The following is a 19,446-nucleotide window of genomic DNA, read 5'->3' on the forward strand; positions in this document are numbered from 1 at the left end:
TTGACTTTGAGTAACAAAGTATCCCGGTGTCAAGCAGCAGACTGATATAGTTCAATATCTTCATATACTTTCTGGGAGATAATTCAGATGCGCCCTCACCAAGTTTGTAGACAAAACTAAATATGATAAAGTAGCTGGCACGTGAATGGCAGAACTTCAGTTCAGAGGCACCTCCACAAACTTCAGGTCTGGGCCAAAAGGAACGCCATGCATCTCAGCAGCTGGGAGAGCCAAGGTCTGTGCCAGGGCCGGATAACCCGGACACCAGTGCGGGCTGGACAGAGATCGACCTGCCCTGCTGAGCAGGACCGAGAGGACCAACTGAAAATGAGTCAACAGTGCACTCTCATGGCAAATGAGCGAAACCACAGGCTGGGCTGGAGTAGGACGGTGACCAGCACTTCAGTCAGTGCTGCTTTTGTGGTATCTGGAATACTCTGTGTCTGTCATCTCCCAAGCCCCCTCCTTCCACCCAGAACAAGAAGCATATGAAAAAAAGAACACGGGAGGTCACAGAACCACAGAATCCCAGAATGTCAGGGATTGGAAGGGACCTGGAAAGCTCATCCAGTGCAATCCCCCCATGGAGCAGGAACACCCAGATGAGGTTACACAGGAAGGTGTCCAGGCGGGTTGGAATGTCTGCAGAGAAGGAGACTCCACAACCCCCATGGGCAGCCTGGGCCAGGCTCTGCCACCCTCACCACCAACAAGTTTCTTCTCATCTTTAAGTGGAACCTCCTGTGTTCGTGTTCCAGTTTGTACCCATTACCCTTTGTCCTATCATTGGTTATCACCGAGAAGAGCCTGGCTCCATCCTCCTGACACTCCCCCTTTCCATATTGATCCCCAGGAATGAGTCCCCCCTCAGTCTCCTCTTGTCCAGCTCCAGAGCCCCAGCTCCCTCAGCCTTTCCTCACACGGGAGATGCTCCACTCCCTTCAGCATCTTGGTGGCTGCGCTGGACTCTCTCCAGCAGTTCCCTGTCCTGCTGGAACTGAGGGGCCACAACTGGACACAATATTCCAGGTGTGGTCTCCCCAGGGCAGAGTAGAGGGGCGGGAGAACCTCTCTGACCTACTGACCACCCCCCTTTTGGTCTGGCAGAGGGTGGCTGAGATGTCGGGTGTCATGGACCCAAGGACAGGTAGAGGGAGCTGGTTTGTGTTGTCAGACAAAGAGGATGCTGAGGGGCTGGTAATCACAGCCACAAATACTTGAAGGGCAGTTACAACGAGAATGAAGCCAAACACTTCTTAGTGACAACAAACAATAAAACAAGGGCCACACAGACAAGAAAATTTCAGGTAGGACATTAAGAAATGATGTCACCATAGCACTAGCTCTTGCTCGATCATGTCCCACAGTGACCTCAAAGCTGTTTCCCAAAACAGCTGTTTTTCCCGGACTAACACTGGTCCATGCAGAAGGGACATTCTCAGCCTATGATCTTGCATACAGATTTCTCATCTGCCCAGTAAATCCCTATTAGGAATGTTTTTCTTCAGTATTTGCTTGTGTGGAATTCTTCTTACCTGAAACTTCTCACCAAGCAAATGTTAGACATGTACTTGAGACCTGTTTAATATGGGACATGAAATGAAAAATGAAACAGCATATTGAAACTACTCTGTGAACAATCAGTGCTGTGTAAATTTGGTAGTCAATGCGATGGTTTGGGATAATACCTGCTTTATGAACAACTGAGAATAAGTTTTGACAAAAATATTCATACAGTGTAAAGAAAGAATTGATCACTACGGTATGTAGGAGTGGAAGGGAGGTGGAAAAGGAAGAAAGTAAACCAACTAGTAGCTGAAAAATCAGTATCAGCAAAAGAGAAAGCGTAAGAGAAGTAGAAAATTTTCACTCATTCAGAATAGATAATATTTGACTTGTTCTTAAATGTATCACATGGGATTAATACAAACTGAGAGGGAGATGTATGCAAATTCATGTGAATTTATATGAAAATCAGCACTTACAATCAGTCTCTTGGCAAGTTACCCGATGTCTCTCTGCCCTAGTGACTGTATATGACTAAGTAGTAGTTTAAAAGCGAGCAACAATATAAATGTAGCAGTACATTATAGCAAGGATATACAACCCTAGGACAGGAGCTGATAGACTGTGTTTACACAGACAGGCTGGGCTACATTTCTGCTGCCCTTTCCTCACTCCAGAATTAATAGCATATCCTCACTTTGTCCACTGGCAGCACAAGAACAGCCGGTGCACAGGGCAGAGGACAAGTCAGGAGAGGGATATGTGCAGCTGAATTTGCTGATCATTGTAACTCCTTCTTCTTCCAATGATTTTGCTACTGTGTGAACAGAAACATTCTATATTTTGACTTCTCCAAGACCAGTTCAGAAGTGTCTGTGTATGTACCCTCACATTCACGGTTCTCCTGTATTTTAGACTCTGTATTTGAGGATTAAATTGTTCAATTTGTCAACATCATTCCTCACACCCACATAAAAAAATGTTAATAGTTGTTTATTCTTTGCATTTCTCTCCAGATCACTTATTTTTAAATATTCTCTCAGAATGAAGCGTTTACTTGTCACAATGGGCTTCATCCTCATTTCCTGAGACCAATGGTCCCTGCATGTGACATCCAAAGACTGGAACTGAGTTCTCTCCCTTTCTTGTACTGGAGTAGAGCCGTTTATTGTGGTGGGTTTTGTTTGTTTGTTGTAGGGGTTTTGTTTGATTTTTATTTGTCTTTTGTGTTTGTTTTTTTTTGTTTTGTTTGTTGTTGTTGTTGTTGTTTCTTTCTGCTTTCTGATTTGTTGAAACATCTTTGTATTAGTTGTTCCGGGAGACCAAAGTACTACAGTGTGTAAAGCTACTCATCTGAGGACAGATCTGAGGACAGATCTGAGGAAGATCTGCTTGTCAGCATCAATGCCAGCTTTGAAAACTGAGCAACCATCTCAACATCTCCTGATCTCTTTCACCTTCCTGTCCTCACCTCTTGTGATGCTCACCTGTAGATTTTTGTCTGTTAGGATAGCAGAAGGGACTGGAAGTAGCACAGGGCAGAAACTGGTATTTATTGTTGTCTATGAAATAGTAAGCACATTTTTAGTGCTATTTTCTTATTAAATAGATTGGCATACATTTAAAAGGTCCACAGATAAAGGAATAATGTGCATCTGTTTTTGTGTGTACACTCGAGCATTGAAAGGGGCTCTCCAGAGAGGTTTGGCAGTTTCTGTCCTTGGAGGTTTTTGAGACCTGTCCTGTCTGGAAAGAGAGCCGAGAATCCCCACCTGATCTCATAGTTGACCCTGGTTTGAGCAGGAGGTTGGAATAGAGACCTTCTGAGGTCCCTTCCAACCCAAATTATCCTATGAATTTATGAATTGGAATATTTCCACAGGGAAATTGTACTTTCAGCATATGGCAATGTCTGTTTTGGAGGTAAAATTCTCAGGTCTCAAAGTTTTAGCACAATAGTGTTCCTCTCCCACAAGTTAGTAGACAATCATTTTCAAACATCCCAGCGGACCCAAAAATCCTAATCACACCAAAATCTTAGTAGGACTGGAATAACGAATGATATAAACCCAGATTCTGCAGAGGTTTTGTGCTTCAATGGACATGTCTATGTGTATGTCTGCATTGGGCAGCACCAGCATGCATCACAGTCCTCTGTGACATTGTTTCTCACCACTTCACAGAATATGGAGGGATCAGCCAGGTGTCAGCCAGGTTCTCCTGGTGGTGCACACATGGCTGGGACCAAATGACTTGCAAATCTGCACTGTCTTTGGAAATGCATGTGAGTGTCTAAATCAAGAACCACAAGCCTTGCTGCTCTTGCCCTGGCCTTGAATATCTACATATGCCCTACATGTGCCTAGGAGGAGCATAGTGGAAGCAGAGTTCATATCCAACGCCACTGGGTATATGTCCAGGTATATGACAGAGGGTTCTTAATGTATCAGCTATTTTCAAATTAATTTTAAAGGGTGCCATTCTTTCACCTCACCTTCCTGTGTACTGGTTTTGTTCAGAATTACGTAGCCTTCTTTTAGATCCTTTAACTTTTTTCCTCTGGTGGCTTCTTGGATGGTATTCTTCCCCTCCCTCCCCCTTCATCCCCCATCCTTAATCTAAGGGAACTCAGTTCACCTTCTGAGATTATTCTGCTTTGTTCATTTTGTAACCTGCTGACTGAAGATCTCTCTGATCTGAGACACAGATCTCAGTTAACTGTATTGATCCTGCCAAGAGAGTAAAACCAGAATCTGGAAATGACATATGAGACACTAGAGCAGTTGGCCCAAAACATGGAGGTTTTCAGGCTGGACAGGGCTTTGAACAACCGGATCTAGTGAAACATGTTCCTGTTCACAGCAGGGACATTGGACTAGATGATCTTTAAATTTCCCTCCCAACTCAAGCCATTCTATGATTCAATGATCCCAGGCCAGGCTCTGTAGTAAGTTCCAGCTCTAAGCTTTGTACAGGGCTGTCAGAAAACCTGTGAAGAACCAGCCAGTATGGCTGAAGAAGAGCTAAAGCCACTTTGCTATACTTATAGAGCCCATGACTGGGCTCCTGTTTCCTCTGTATCCAGTTTGCTTGGTGGTTAGTATTTTAATCATATACAAATGATAAACAGTTTAATGTGGTCAGTTTTAAGTTAACTATTTCCCTGTTACACAGGTGAAGCAGAAGAAGTTATTAGGAGTCTCACTAAGGCTTAAATTGCCTTGTCAAGTGTGTTTGCTCTTGCAGAAAGTGCCACCCATGTCCCCTGCGCAACAGAGTCTGCATCACCTGCCCTTCCCCCAGGGCAGAAGCGGCTGCTCATGGGGTGGAACAAAGACCTGTCTCCTCGGTCTTTGGGATGGCGTGCACAGTGGAGCAGAAACATCCACCCAGCCACGGCCTACAGCTGCAGCCAGACTGCTGTCCTGGTCATCCGTCAGAGCTGCATGGGATGCCAGTGTGAGGCACGAGTTCCAGAGCAGCAGCACAAGGTTAACATGCAAAATGCGTTGTGTGGAGCTGGTTGGTACTGGAAACACCCCCATGGCTGTGGAAGGGGAGCACAGAGCAGGAAGGGACTTCCATGGATGTGAATCTAGTCCGTATGGCATACAGTGACTAGGGTCTAGCTCTGCTGACAGGAATGGCAGCTTTTTACTACTTAAACTCTAAATGTTTTCCAAGCTCGCCTTCATTGACAACCTTCCCATCTCCAGCTTTCCTAAGTTCATGGCTTGTTTCCTTCCCATATGCCATGGGCAGAGTAAATGCCTAACGGCAAGGTAAACAATAAACAAAATGGAAAGAACCATACTTGTCATAAATCAGGATAATCTCACTAATAAAGAACGATACTCTGAAGGCTAGGGGCTAGCTCAAAGACTGTTTCATAAGTGGTAGTAATTCCACACACAGGTTTCTGTGGGAGATATCTCAAGGTCTCAGTCGTGCTGCTCGACCATCCTGGAGCCGAGCTGCTGCACAAAGGCTTTCCCCATTTTTAATAAGTGCATGTGCAATGCACATCCCCTGGCAATAGGGAGGAGGAAAGCCTCCTGCACTGGTCAAAAACAGCCCTGTGTCACAGGGCTGATGAACTGCATCCACGCCAAGGTGGAAGCAGGGTGCCCTCCGCTGTGCCTCAGTTTCACTAGTGTTCAGTGGGCTGCACATGAAACAATGGTGTCCAGTCTTTTCCCAGCTGAGAGCCAGGAGATGCCACTATTTATATTGTTTAAATTGCACATACAGGTTATCACCCGGGCAAGCTAGTAAGATTTTAAGTCATAGCCCTAAAACCCAAGACAATGGGAAACAGTAGTCATTGGTTATATCTTTCAGCATTTAATCTTATAAGGAAACTTCAAAAGTGTTATATAGATACAAAATCAGTTGTCAAAAAAACAGAAGGTTTGGGGGGTTACCAAGACATTATAAGAAAAAAACATAAGTAACCTAGTGTCACCTCAGAGCTGAGCCTGTATTTAGTAGTAGGTTGGACTAAATGACTTCCTAAGGTCCCTTACAGCTTGAAGGACTGTGTTATACCCTCAGCCCATGAGAAAACACAGAAAACCCACCCATAGCTTGGGAGAACGGGCACAGTGTCTCTGCCGTACTGTCACAGGACCCGAGTAAGCTTGTCCTACCTCTTGAAGCAAAAGAAATTGTCTTCTCTGGATTCTGTAAGGCTATTCCTTTAATAATTTCAAATTAGCAACATTTGTCCAAGGATGCAGTTTTAAAAGATGCGGTGATGTGACAGCTCAGCACAAGGGGGAGGTCTTGCTTTACCTTCCACTCCTCCAGAGGTGCTCAGCAGACACCTCAGTGGTCCTGGGCAATCCAAGAGTAGGTTTGTGAGTTGAACCTCCTCACAGAAAGACTGAGCTACTGCAATGGAGGGGGCAGGGACTGGGGTCAGGAAAGAACCGGGGAGGCAAGAAGAGGAACAAGAGGAGAGGAAACCTCCCTTTTTAAGTGGCAGGACTAGACTGTCTGAACTGTCCCTGATACAGCCTTTTTGTCACTGTCCCCTGGCCTGACTACTGGGATCTGAGAGTGCCCCAGTTTCAGAAATAACTGGTGGACTGTCCCAGCACAGTTGTTCTTATGGCCTGGTCTGGCCCTGGGGACACCTGAGCTGCCAGCACTGTCCCTCCTCTGCCCCTGGCAGCCCGCTCCTGTTTCCAGTCCAAGCTCTGCTGTGCTACACCAGCCCTGCACAGTCATTATGGACCTTTTTTGTTCTCAGCCACAAAGAGTGAAATGCAGATGCTTCTTCTGAGACCAGGGAATTGAGCAAGGCCAGAGGGTTGTGTCTCAGAGCAGTCAGAAGCTAACTCCTGCGGTGAAAACAGGCCGTGGTGGTACCCGGGGAGTGCAAGGTGGGGTCCAGAGCAAATCCCCTGGGCACAGGGTCATGCCTCTGTGCACACTCAAAGACCAAGATACTCCTGGGAAACCCCAGTTTTATATCTTCCAGTCTCAAATAAACTATCATGGTTGAAGGTGCTCCCACACCTCTCTGAAGTAAAGAGGGTCCTCAACCCAGTTAAAGCAATAATTCAGCACTGTGTGCTGGAGGGTGACAAAATTGTTAGTTAACCCTTCTAATTGCCAGTTGCTGCCCCAGACATTGTCATTCTGAATGTTTTCAGGCGAAATGGGCCTATTCTGACCTGTTCAGAACAGACCACTTCTCCCCCAGAGTCACAATTATGTGCCAACTACTTTGGCTTTGTCTTCACCGACAGTGTTTTTTGGCCGCCTTTCAGTCACCTCAGCCTCCTGTGGCCGTGCATGTCCAAGGATACCCGCTTCGGGTCTCCACATACCTCACCTGGCACGGCTTCTGACACGGTGAACGCAATTTTTTGGATGCCAAACTCTCCTTGGCAGGTCTGCCAACATGAGACTGTCTCCTGCCTCTTTGCCACACCTGATAAACCATGGTCCCTTGTGTTGCTGACTGCTGGAAGTCCTACATGTTCACTACAGAGGGGGAATGTGTTTTTCAGCATTTATGGACTGCACTTGTCAAGGCCTAGCATTCAATGTTCAGACTTTTGCAGACCGGTCCACTGCTAAAATGGAGAAATGCATGAGAGCTGCATGAATTTCAGCCTCAACAGTGCTCAACAGTGCGTGGTATGAGACACTGGAGCCCCTGCTTGGGAATTTCACTTACATTGCTTTTGACTGGCAAATCCAAAGGTGAAAACCAGAGCTGATGTCAAGGTGTCACTACTGCTGTCCTCAGGGAGAGTTCCCACCCTCCTGTAGGCACTGTGGGACATACAGAACCACAGGCCCCTCTTTAATTTTTCTTGGGACCAGCTAAGACAGATTTTTAAGTTTGAGACCATCCCATGGCCAGTCATAATGCACAATTCATATGTCTGCTGTAAATGTCTGCCTTAAAACATGGTAATAGTGCCGTGGGCTCCCTTGGGTTTGCTGATTTGATCTCTGCTGCCTGCTAAAGCAGCTTTGGGCGATGAGGGCATGTGAAAACAACTGGGTGCGGATATCTGGAAGAAACTACATGGAATCTTCCTTGTTGACCCCATTCTTCTCAGCCGTCATCGTCAGCTGGTCTCTTGGGAAAGAAAAGGAAAAAGGCTCCCACTGGAGCATTAGCTCCTATACGAGCAGAAGTGACCACAGCCAAATGGAGATGGTTTCCAACAGCACTGTGCAGGGCTATCTCAGGTGATATGTCAACCCTGCTTCTCCTAGAGGCCTGATGGAGACTGGGAAAATAAGAAGGCAGATTTAACATCAGAACTTAGGGGACAAAGACATGTCAGTGCTCTTTGATTCACAGTATCATGATTAACTGTCTTTCTGCTCCATGCAGCTGATTGAGCACTTGACTACAACAAGCCTTCTGTAGCTCTAGACACATTCTCAGATCTCATCCTGCTCTTTTTCCGTGGTAAGGCATCCCTGTCCTCATGTTCACCCACCATCACACCTAATCTTGTCCACCAGTCAATCCCTACCCCTGTCTTCCTGATGTCCTGTTGACCCCACAGTGTCCATACCCTGATGGTCATCATGCCCATTGCTGTTGACTCCACTGGCTCTCTGCTACAATGAAAGTCTACTGGAAGTGACACATGAAGACCAGTGTTGTCCTCTGTTCACCTCCAGAAATGGGGAGATTTTGATTTCTAGCCTAAACTGGTATTTCAGTGTTATAGACCTCCACATGAGCTGCTGGTCTCTGCAGTGGGCCAGGGGAGCACTGAGAAAGGCTTTATACTGGCTGCCCAGTGACGGTTTTGTATTGCTGTGGCCCAAAATGATGTCTGGGACGTGTCCTCATGCACCTTTACAAGCAGTGACAAAACCCTCCTGACCTGGTTGCTGGTGCTTCAGGGCAAGGCTGAACTGGCATGGGCACATGGCATGTGAGGAGTTAATAAAAACTGCTGGATTAAAACCATTACATTGTCAGTGAAAAACCCTGCTGCTAGCCACAGGGAAGGACCCTGTCTGCAGCTCCCTTACTGAAAAATGAAGGGTAATTTAATCCAGTCACCTGCTGCTGACCTATTTAAAGTACCCAGAGACACGGCAGAGCGAGTCGCTGCTGGTTCAGCCCACAGCAACCAGGGTCAGGCTGCAGGTGAGGCATCCCAGTGCCACCTCTTTGGGGATGGGGTGCCCACACCTTCTTCTGAGCATTAACAGTGCAAGCAGGCAAGCTGGTGCTGTTGGCAGCACTGCTCTGCCCCTGGTCAGGCTCTGTGCAGAGGGTGTGCTGCTTGTCAGAGGACGGGGTGCCTGCCGGATGCTGGGTCTGCACAAGCACGGCCACCACCAGCTGTGCCCAGGCCCGGGGAGGCCACTGTCCAGCACAGAGAGCCCAGCCAGGCTTTGGGGAGCCCTGCGCATCCTTCCGCAGCGCTTGCCCAAGTCCCTCCACCCTGCTTTGGGCTGGGGAAGGAGGAGCTACCCTGCATTAGCTGCCACTGGATCTGCAGCTTTTCGAGCGGTGATTTTAAGTCTTGAATAAACTCTTGCAGTGACTTGGTTTGCACGACCACGGAAATTGGCTGTAGTGGTTAATTGTGTGCTGGTATGTAATTGGCTTGAAAGTCAGTCTTCAAGGCATTCGAATACCAGCTTAACCAACCTCCAAATGTCACAGAATACCCCTCTGCTGAGAAGGGATGCACAGCTGCTATGAAACTCCTCCCTGGATTCATGCTGGTACCTATCAGGAATTGCCTGTCTGGGTTAGGTGGCTCTTCAGGGAAACACAGAGCTCAGGCCTTGTGTCCACTCTACAGAGGATATTCAAGGATATTAAAAGGTTATTATGACTCTCATAATATTCAGTGTTTCCCAGCTTTTGGAGTCCAATAATGACTGTGGGAGGAATGCTGCTTTCATTAAAAAATTTGGAAAGCTCTTGCAGCCCAGTTGGGACAGGAAAAAGGCAGGTGATGCAATCTTGAGAGCTCCAAAAGCCACCTGCAGAGAGAAACAACTCTTAGAAACTTCTTATTTCTAAGTATCCAAGCTGTGTCTTTCTTAGAACTTTCAGTGCCATCAGTCTCGGTGAGAGCAGGTGGCCACAGGGGACAGGTCCCGTTGCTGTGCACCCTGTCCTGTCTGCCAGAGCTCCAGGACAAGTGTTGCACGATGCTGCTTCCACTGTCAGCTGCTCCCACAGCCACACACGCACCCAGTCCCGCACAGGGTGTCACAGACACATAAGACTCACAGGTGCAAGTCCCTGCTGTGTCAGTCTCAGCCTTCAGGATGACAGTGCTTTCACCAGGTGGGGTTGTACTTGCGAGAAAGGATAAACCTGGGGTGTTGTGATTTCCCTGGTGATGAAAAAGGTTGGTTAGAGAGTGCAGCCTGGGTACTGCATCAGGCCAGTATCTTCTCTGCCCTCTTCTCTCAGCCCTCTTCAGGGTTGCTGCTTATCCATGCACACCTTTGGATCAGGCTTCCAACTCTTTCCCACCCCGTAGCCTTTCTAAGCCTTTTCTCTTTACCCGAGCAAGCTGATATTCCCATTTCAACAGCCCTCTCTGTAGCTCCAAATTGTTCTGATTTCTCACTGGTGATAGAGTGGGGGAAGGCGGCACATGAGAGGCAGTGAAGGAGACTAATGGGGTGGTCCTGGGCATGTGCAGGGTGAGGCCACAGCTGGGATGACCTATAGTTTAACTCATCCTGGCTGGAGCCAGTCAGGGTATTTGTCTCACCAAGCTCAGTCTAACCATGTCTGAGGAAGATAAAAAAACTCCTGGCTGTGTCAGGGTTTACTGATGCGCTGCATGGGTAGAAATCAATGGGGAAGGGAATTTATCTGTGAGAACGGGTGGCATGGAGATCATGGTGACAAGGTTGAGCAGAGTTGCACCAGAGATCCCTGCAGGAGGGGAGGATGGTCTGTGTGCCTGTCTTGTGAAGGGGGAAGTTGCCAGCTTGGACTTACTGTAGACAGAAAAATAGCCTGAGTGCCTGATGAGGCCCAGAACCCTCAGGAGGCCTCGAAGCATCTTTGTCACTGTCACGCACACTGCCTGCCCCCCACTGCCTGCCTGGATAAGGATGGTACAGAATAGCTGTATATGATCTTTCCAGCTTTCTCTGCCCTTGCTTTGAATGTGTCTTTCTGTCATTTGAAGGCTAACTTAATCCTGGGCTGTTCTAACACAAGCACAGCTGGCTCATCAAAGGAAGTGATCTTCCCATTTACTCGACACTCATGAGAGCGCATCTGGAGCACCATGTCCACTTTTGAGACACCCTGCTATGAGAGAGTTGCCGATGAACCGTAATGAGTCCAGAGGAGGGTCACTGGGGTGGTTTGAGCTGGACCACAGGACACATGAGCTGAGAGCTGGGTTTGGTCTGACAGAAGGAAAGGAGGCCGAGGGGACTTAATAGCATCTTCCACTGCCTGAAGTGGAGTGGAAGAAAGGACAGAGGGTCCTGAAGAAAGGACAGAGCCAGATTCAGGTGTACAGAGAAAGTACAGCAGCAATGGGCACATGTTGCCATACAATGGGACATACAGAAAAAGTTCTTCCACTCAAAAGTGGACAAGAACTGGAACATGGTCCCAAAAACCTCTGTTCGAAATCAGGTGAAATGAGTCCTACCCTTGAAATCAGGTTTCCTTCTTGTAAGGAAGACTAGAACCTTTCGATTTTCAAAAGGCAGTATTTAAAAATGTTAAAAATTGCACTTCCAGGCCAGGTCTTTTTAACATACTGGCGATTGTGTGTGTTTTTCTGTCTTACCTGCAAAGGGAAATCATCATTTCTAAGAGACTTTGCTAGAGGCAAGAGATGGATTACTAAAGCTGTGTCCTTCATTTAGGAATAATAGCCATTAAACTCCTTGTTGCTATGGGGCTGCAATTTCCACAGGCGATACCCATTATCAGAGAACTGGCTGCTGGCAAGCAGTTAATGAGAGAGCTTTGAAACGACTCAGTACAAATCCAGCTTCCCTGCAGACTTCTGAGACACATATGGAAGAAGAAAGGGAGCCAAAGCTGGATCCAGCTGTGATCTGCACAGATGTGGGGTGGTGGCAGCTTCACTGTTGCTCCATGAACTGAGGGAAGCCCCTTTCAGACCCAGCACAAGAGGGTTTTTTTCAGAGCTTTAGGGGCTCTGCTGGCCTGTCACAGGTCAGGGCTCTTTGCCCTGAGCTCAGACCCCCGCCTGTGGCCCAAGTCAAGCCCAGCATCCTGCTGAGCCAAGAACATACAGAGGTGTCTTTAAGCCATGAGAGAGCACACGTGAGAGCTGGGGCACGGGGTGTGAAGGAATTCTTACCTCACAGCGTGATTCTTCTACTTGTGCTGTGTTTTGGTCTCTTCATTGTGTCTTCCCAGCAGCAGAAAGGAGCTGGGACAGCAGCGAATCCAGCTGGATGTGGCTGCTGAATGGACGGAGGAGCTGCACACCGTGCAGCAGCCCAGCATCCCTCCGCAGCACAGGGTGTCTCACCAGGCTGCAAAACGGAAGCAAGAGAAATACCACGGTCCTCCTGTTCATCTCCACTGAACTAAATCTGCAGTATATAGTGAAGATTCTTGCACGGTGGCATGTCATTGGGCCTAGTTCTCAGGGACAAGCAGTTTCTCTGAGTCCCAAGGCAGCTGGATGAAATAAGGCAACCAGCATGCTTTCAGTTTTACTGTTTTTCTTCCTTTCTGTTTGTTTGTATTGTGAGAGCACTGATGGGAATTCGCATTCAACATTCCCTTTCTGAGATGAGAAAGTCTTCATTTGCTTCGTGACACAGGAAGAAGAGAGGAAACACAAAACACCAGGGCTGTGCTGCTCCGTGGCAGAGCGGGGAGGGATGCCCAGGCACTGCTGCACAGACTGAACACCTCTGGGCATCACACTCCCACACAGGGTCCTGTTAACAGGGCGAAGACGCTTTGCACCGCAGATCCCATGCTAGCAGTGGTCCCTCTGGTTGCATGACATTCTCCCTGAAGCAGACATGCTGAAGATCCCTGCTTGGAGTGCTGAACTTTTTAATACCCCTGGAGTTGTAAAGTCTAAACGCAGTGTAGCTCAGTGACGCTTTAGAGAAGACTACAGGATGCACCAGGCCGCCATAGTTATGCTCCAGGAAGTGGAGGGAAATTCCCAGTGTTTAAAAAACTGATTTCATCATCAGCAGATCTAAAACATAAAAGAAATGCATGGCATTTTGGCTGACAGTTTCTGGCTTTTCATTTCTTTTGTAGAAACAGCCACTAGAATGGCATTTTCATGTTGTAACCAAGAGGGTTAGAAATAGAGGTTTTCATTGAAATGGTGGATACTAACCACATGACACCAGGACCTGTAGATTGAGGTAACCATCACAACTCTCATAATACACAGTAGGCAGTCTGTAGATTTTCAGTCACAGAAAGATTGGACTACCTCACGTTTGTTAACGACCTACAGAGGTTCAATAAGGTTGTGACATCTAGGACACGCACATTTGCTGTCTGTGTACAGTTCCAGGAGCAGGATACTTTTGCATTGGCATGTTGGCAAGTTGAGAAAGAAAAATAAGGCATTTTCTTTAAATGCACTAAATGAATCAAATGCATTGAAAGGAGTTTATTGTTGTCAGTGAGCAAGAAGATTGTATGCTTCCTAATGGATGGGGATTCAGGAGCCAAAGGCAGTAACACAGCCAAAGAGGCAGGGACCTCACCAGCCAGGACCCAGCTCCACCATATCTGAGCAAGGTGAGCAGAGCAGCACCAGATGTTGTGGCCAAGTTCAGTCAAGATCATAAGGGGGTTGGTGTTGATGGGACAGGCCCAATTTCATAGAATCATAGAAAGATTTGGGTTGAAAGGGACCTTAAAAATCAACTAGTTCCAATCCTCCTGTCCTGGGCAGGGATACCTTCCACTAGACCAGGTTGCTCAAAGCCCTGTCCAACCTGGTCTTAAACACTCCAGAGATGGGGCATCCAAAACTTCTCTGGGAAGCCTGTTCCAGTGCCTTACCACCCATAGTGAAGAATTTCTTCCTTATATCTAACGTGAATCTACTCTCTTTCAGATTAAAGCCATCACCCCTTGTTCTATCTACTACATGCCCTTGTAAAAAGTCTCTCTTCGGCTTTCTTGTAGGTCCCCTAACCCTTTAGGTACTTGAAGGTGGCTATAAGGTCTCCCCAGAGCCTTCACCAGGCTGAACACCCCCAACTGTCTGTCTTCACATGAGAGTTTCTCCAACACTCTGATCATCTTCATGGCCTCCTCTGGACTTACTCCAACAGTTTCATATTTTTCTTATGTTTGGGGCCCCAGAGCTGGATGCAGCACTGCGGGTGAGGTCTCACCAGAGTGGAGTAGAGGGGTAGAATTGCCTCCCTTGACCTGCTGGTCACGCTGCTTTGGGTGCACCCCAGGATACAATTGGCTTTCTGGGCTGCAAGTGCACATTGATGGGTCATGTTGAGCTTCTCATCAGCCAACACCCCCAAATCCTTCTCTGTAAGGCTACTGTCAATCCGTGCTCTGCCGAGACTGTACTTGTGCTTGGGACTACCCTGACACATGTGCAGGACCTTGCACTCGGCCTTGTTGAACTTCACAGGCTCACTTCTCAAGCCTGTCAAGGTCCCTCTGGATGGGTGTCCACTCCCTCCAGCGTCTCCACCACACCACACAGCTTGCTGTTGTTGGCAAATTTTTCTGAGGGTGTACTCCATCCCACTGTACATGTTGCCAACAAAGAAGTTAAATAACACTGGTCTCAATACTGACCACACATCAGGTCAGTCCACACATCGGGGTCGGGGTCAGGGCCAGTGGAGTCCATGGCCAAGCATGAGAATGGGCACAACTGCACTGAGCTATGCCTTACAACATACTTCAGGCAAGGACTAAAGGCTCACATCTTGAGCTTAAATGCAGCCCTTTGGGCCAATTGGCAGGGCAGGTAGGTGGAAGCTCAAGGTGAGGCTGGTCCAGAACATTCATGCTCTCAGGGCACAGAAATCCTCCTGTAACATAGAGCAGTATGTCCCATACCGTAGCATGGAGCAGCATTCCCCATTTCTAAAGGCTTTTGTTTGATTTTATCATAAATCTGTTGATGAACAGTTTTTCAGTAAATTCACAAACCCCTGGGTCCAAGGATTGTGACGTGTCCCAGCTGTCTCCAATACTGAATATTTCTTCTGAGACTTCTGACTCTTGCTTTGCGAATTCCTGACTTGGGTAACGCCAACAAACGTCAATGCTGGCCACCCCCTCCATCATCATCCAGGTCTGCACTGCCGCTAGCATGCCTGGATACAGGAGCGTGCAGCCAGATCCCATCTGGCACTCTGCTCCATCTTTTGACTTTCAAATCTCACTTCAACTATGCAAAACTTTCAAGAAAGTGCACCAGCTGGTAATGGGACACAAAGGCTGACAATGGTGCCCAGTAGGACACAAAGGACACCCAGGGGGACAACAAAGTCCCTGGCTGAGCTTTGCAATGGGGGACAGTGGAAGGGGGAAAATCCCCCTTCACCCCCATGCTGGTTCAGAGGCTGGCATGGAGAGAGGGGCAATTAGAGCTGCCAATTGCTTTTCCTGCTGCAGCTTCCCCTTTGTCCCTGCTAGAAGACTGACAGCCCAATAGTGAGATGATAGTGCAGCTGGACCCACATCCCTGAAACATGCCCACTGCCCTCCCCAGCAGAAAGTGCCTGGACCATTCGTTTGAGAGCCTGCCTCCATTCATTTTCTAATTCCTTCTTTTCCTTTAAGCTATTCATACACCTGGGCCATTCATCCACTCAGGCTGTTTAATTTGAGATTGTGCAAGTATTTGGGGTAAAATTTCACCCAGACAGTTTCTGTGGATTTTGAATTATCAGATACATAGAGCAGGAAAAAGGTATTCCCACAGTGGGATAGGGTCTGTTCAAGCCCCAACTTCTGTGTGCATTTCACTGCCATACTTGACAGAGACATGATTATTCTCTGCTTAGTCACCAGTCCTGTTTACTTTGTAGCTCAAAGGTGTTTGTTTGTTTGTTTGTTTTCTCCCAGTGCAGGAGCCAGAGCACAATAATTCACAGCAGTTCCTGCTACCCAGCAAAACCAAACCTTGACAAATTCTCTGTACAGGGGTTTGCTCAGAAGCAGTGGCCTGGGAAGCAGCTGAGACCTTCCTGAAGACCTCTAAGTGCATCTTTTTTTCCTGCCTGTGGTAGGAAAATGACAGGAATACACTTCAAAGAGGAGATCTTGCAGAACAGCACTAGGAAAAGGTCATACAGGAGAGCTTTTCTTCACACACGTGATGAGTGAGCCCTGGCTAACAGCAAAACCCCCGCTGAGCTGCCCACTCATTCTCCCCCCTCAGCAGAAAAGCAGGAGAAAATAGAAAAAAAAACAAAACCAAAAACAAACAGAGAAACAAACAAACAAAAAACCAAACCAAAACGAAATAAACAAAAAAACAAACAGGAGCAATAAAGCTCATGGGTTGAGATAAAGTCAGCGAAGTCACCAATTACTGTTGCAGGCAAAACATAGACAATTTGGGGAAAAATAGAATATCTTTATTTAGTGCCCATGAAAATACAATGTAATTACAAATTTGGGTAGCAGGAAACAAAAAGATGAGCATTAGACCAACACCTTTCCTCCCTTCCTGTCCCAGGCTCAATTTCACTCCTTCACTCCAGACCCCCCTACCCAACCTCCTTTCAAAAAGTGGTGCAGAGGGGGCTGGAGACAGGGTCAAGGTGGGTACAAAGCGGTTTGTCTGTGCCGCTCCCTTGTCTTCACCTTTGCTGTGCTCCAGCACGGGATCTCCACGGGCTGCAGTCATTTTGGAAAATCTCCTCCTGTCTGAGTCCTTTGTGAGCTGCGTTTTCTGCAGGAACATCCGTCTGCCCTGGAGTGGTTCCCCCATGGGTCGCTGCGTGAACATCTGTGCCAGCGTGGTCCCTTGCACAGGTTGCAGGGAATATCTGCTCTGGTGTGAGTTCCCCATGGGCTGCAGGGAATATCTGCACCATCATGGAGCATCTCCTCCTCTGACCTTGCTGTTCTTCACTTGTATCTCACTTCATTCCCTCCTCCTCCTTCCATCTGGCATTTTCTGCCCTTTCTTAAACAGGTTTTTACAGGGGCATCTCCAGCCGTGGCCTGTGGTGGGTCCATTATGGAGCTGGGTGGAACCAGCACAAGGCAGCCTCGAACCTCTTCCCATGTCTGCAACCCCCCACTGCCAAACCCTTTCTGTGTATAGCCTGTGGAGTATGGCAAGCTGTAACCCCCCAGTTCAGACAGGGAAATGGAGACAGGAGAGGAACTCAAGGAGGAGAAGAATGAGATTCTGGAAGACTGAAATGCATGGGTGCCCAGCAGGATGCTGCAGGTGGGAAGGGGTTCTGTGTGGAGCTGATATCGCATGTTGCTGTTTTCCAACGTCCTTTCATTAGCCCGGTTGGTTCCAAAGCCCATTTCAGGGCAGGGCTGGCCAACTAATCTATCTGAGGAGAGCTGCCGGGTGCTCTGTCTCACTGCTCCAGGAACAGCCTGCCCTGTGCAGCGTGATTGTGGTGTTGCATGGCTGGCTCCTAACGAGCTGGAAGTGGAGAGGGATGGAGCCAGGCTGTCTGCTGGGGTGGCGTGGGACACACAGGTCTTTGCATCGATCTGCAGCTGAGGGGGTAGAGAAGCCTAAAAAACCCTCAGACAGGTGTCTGTTTTGGTCATTCCCTATCCTGCTGGATGCTGCCAGGTCAAAGCTATTTCATGGATTGACCTGCCCAGCCTGGGGCTGTGTTGCTTTGCTGTAACTAGTGTTACAAAATATGAAATCTTTTGTGTGCAGCCACTTCTGTGCATTATATGTTTGATTAGGCAGCAGGGAGGACAGTTGCTCTTCGCCTTCCTTGTTGTGTCCCTTTGGGTCACAGAGATGCTGTGAGAGCAGCCCAGGAGGGAGCAACTGCCCTGGAAACCTGCTCAGGACAGAGTGGACATGAGCTCTTCTTACCCTCACTTCTGCCACATTTTTGAGGTTTCTCTGAGATGGGACCCTTCTCTGAGCCAGTGGAGGGTGATTTCTTTGCAAGGAGGGACTGAAAAACATGAAAGTGAAACTTATGAAACACTGCTGGGCCAGAAAAGACTGGGACTCCATCATAGTTATAGGTACACAGGTCCTTTTTGGAGGGGAAGCACAGAGACAACAGCTTTCGGAGGGAAGGTCAAGAAATACAGGATACTGAGTGAATTGCTGCAAATCACACTAAGTTGGAGACTGAAAAATCTATTTTTTTTGATGAACTCTGCAGAAATTGAGTGAAAATGAAGAAGGAATGGGATGACAATATGTGACATGTAAAGAGCATGAGCTACCTACCACTCTTCGGATTTGAGGGAGGATCACCGCACAGACTGTAGAGAAAGCCTGGTGAGCCTGGTAGCAGGGACGGAAGAAACAGGAGTTCCCAGAAATGAGGATCAACAAAACTGTGAGGAGCTTGATCTGCTCCCATTAGTAAGTAGGTCACCTGCAGCCGTGTTCAGCAAAATTTGGGCACAACTCTGGGGCACAGGCACGTTGTGCATAGGCTCCACTTCAGTATTTTGAGCACTGTCAGAGTCTGACCCACTACTGTAGATACCAAAATAAAGAGACGGCATTGAAGAGAATACCCTTACCTGTGAACATCTGACAAAGGTAACAGTGCAGCAGGACACCTGTGGTTGTTTCTTGCATGGATTTAGTGCATAACTGGGGGCATGACCATGCCCTCCTCTTTGGAAAGTATTTATAATGTACTTTACATGATAATGACAGTTCATTACTAATATTCCCAGCTCACAGTGTGTTAAGGATTCCTTCCTTCCACCCCATTTTCCACCCTGCTGTATTGTTTGGGCTGTGAAATCACCAGCAATATTCCCTTTCGGCTGCATCCCTGCACAGATGCTGTATTGCTTGAGGAGGGGTGAGGCATGGCTGATTAATCTATGCTCAGAGAGGCTGACTGTTGGGATTAGTGCTTCAGATGCTCTTAACATCTGCAGCTCCAGGACAGCCCCAAATTCATCGGCACTGGAAGCCGAAAGGTAGCAGCAAGGCTGGTAAGAGCTGATACTGGAGGGGAGGGAGGTTTTGTTGAACTGCCACTGCCAGGTAGCAAGACAGGAGGGAGGCTTTATGGGAGAGGTGGCAACCATGCCATTACCTTGGCACTTCCCAATCTGTTGTACAGTTTCTTGACTATATCTGTGATTCCCGAAACTAAGAAGGGTGGTGTTGGCTGTATAGAGAGAGCAAGGCTGAGAAGCCAGGGATCGGGCTGGAAGGACCCTGCAGAGCAAGCACAATAGAAATGCGTCAGCCCTGAGGTTCTCGAAGCTCCGGTTCCTTGTGCTGGGAGGTGGGGTGAGGATGACCATGGGCC

This window comes from Columba livia, chromosome 21 (genome assembly GCF_036013475.1).
Source record: "Columba livia isolate bColLiv1 breed racing homer chromosome 21, bColLiv1.pat.W.v2, whole genome shotgun sequence".
Lineage (NCBI taxonomy): Eukaryota > Metazoa > Chordata > Aves > Columbiformes > Columbidae > Columba > Columba livia.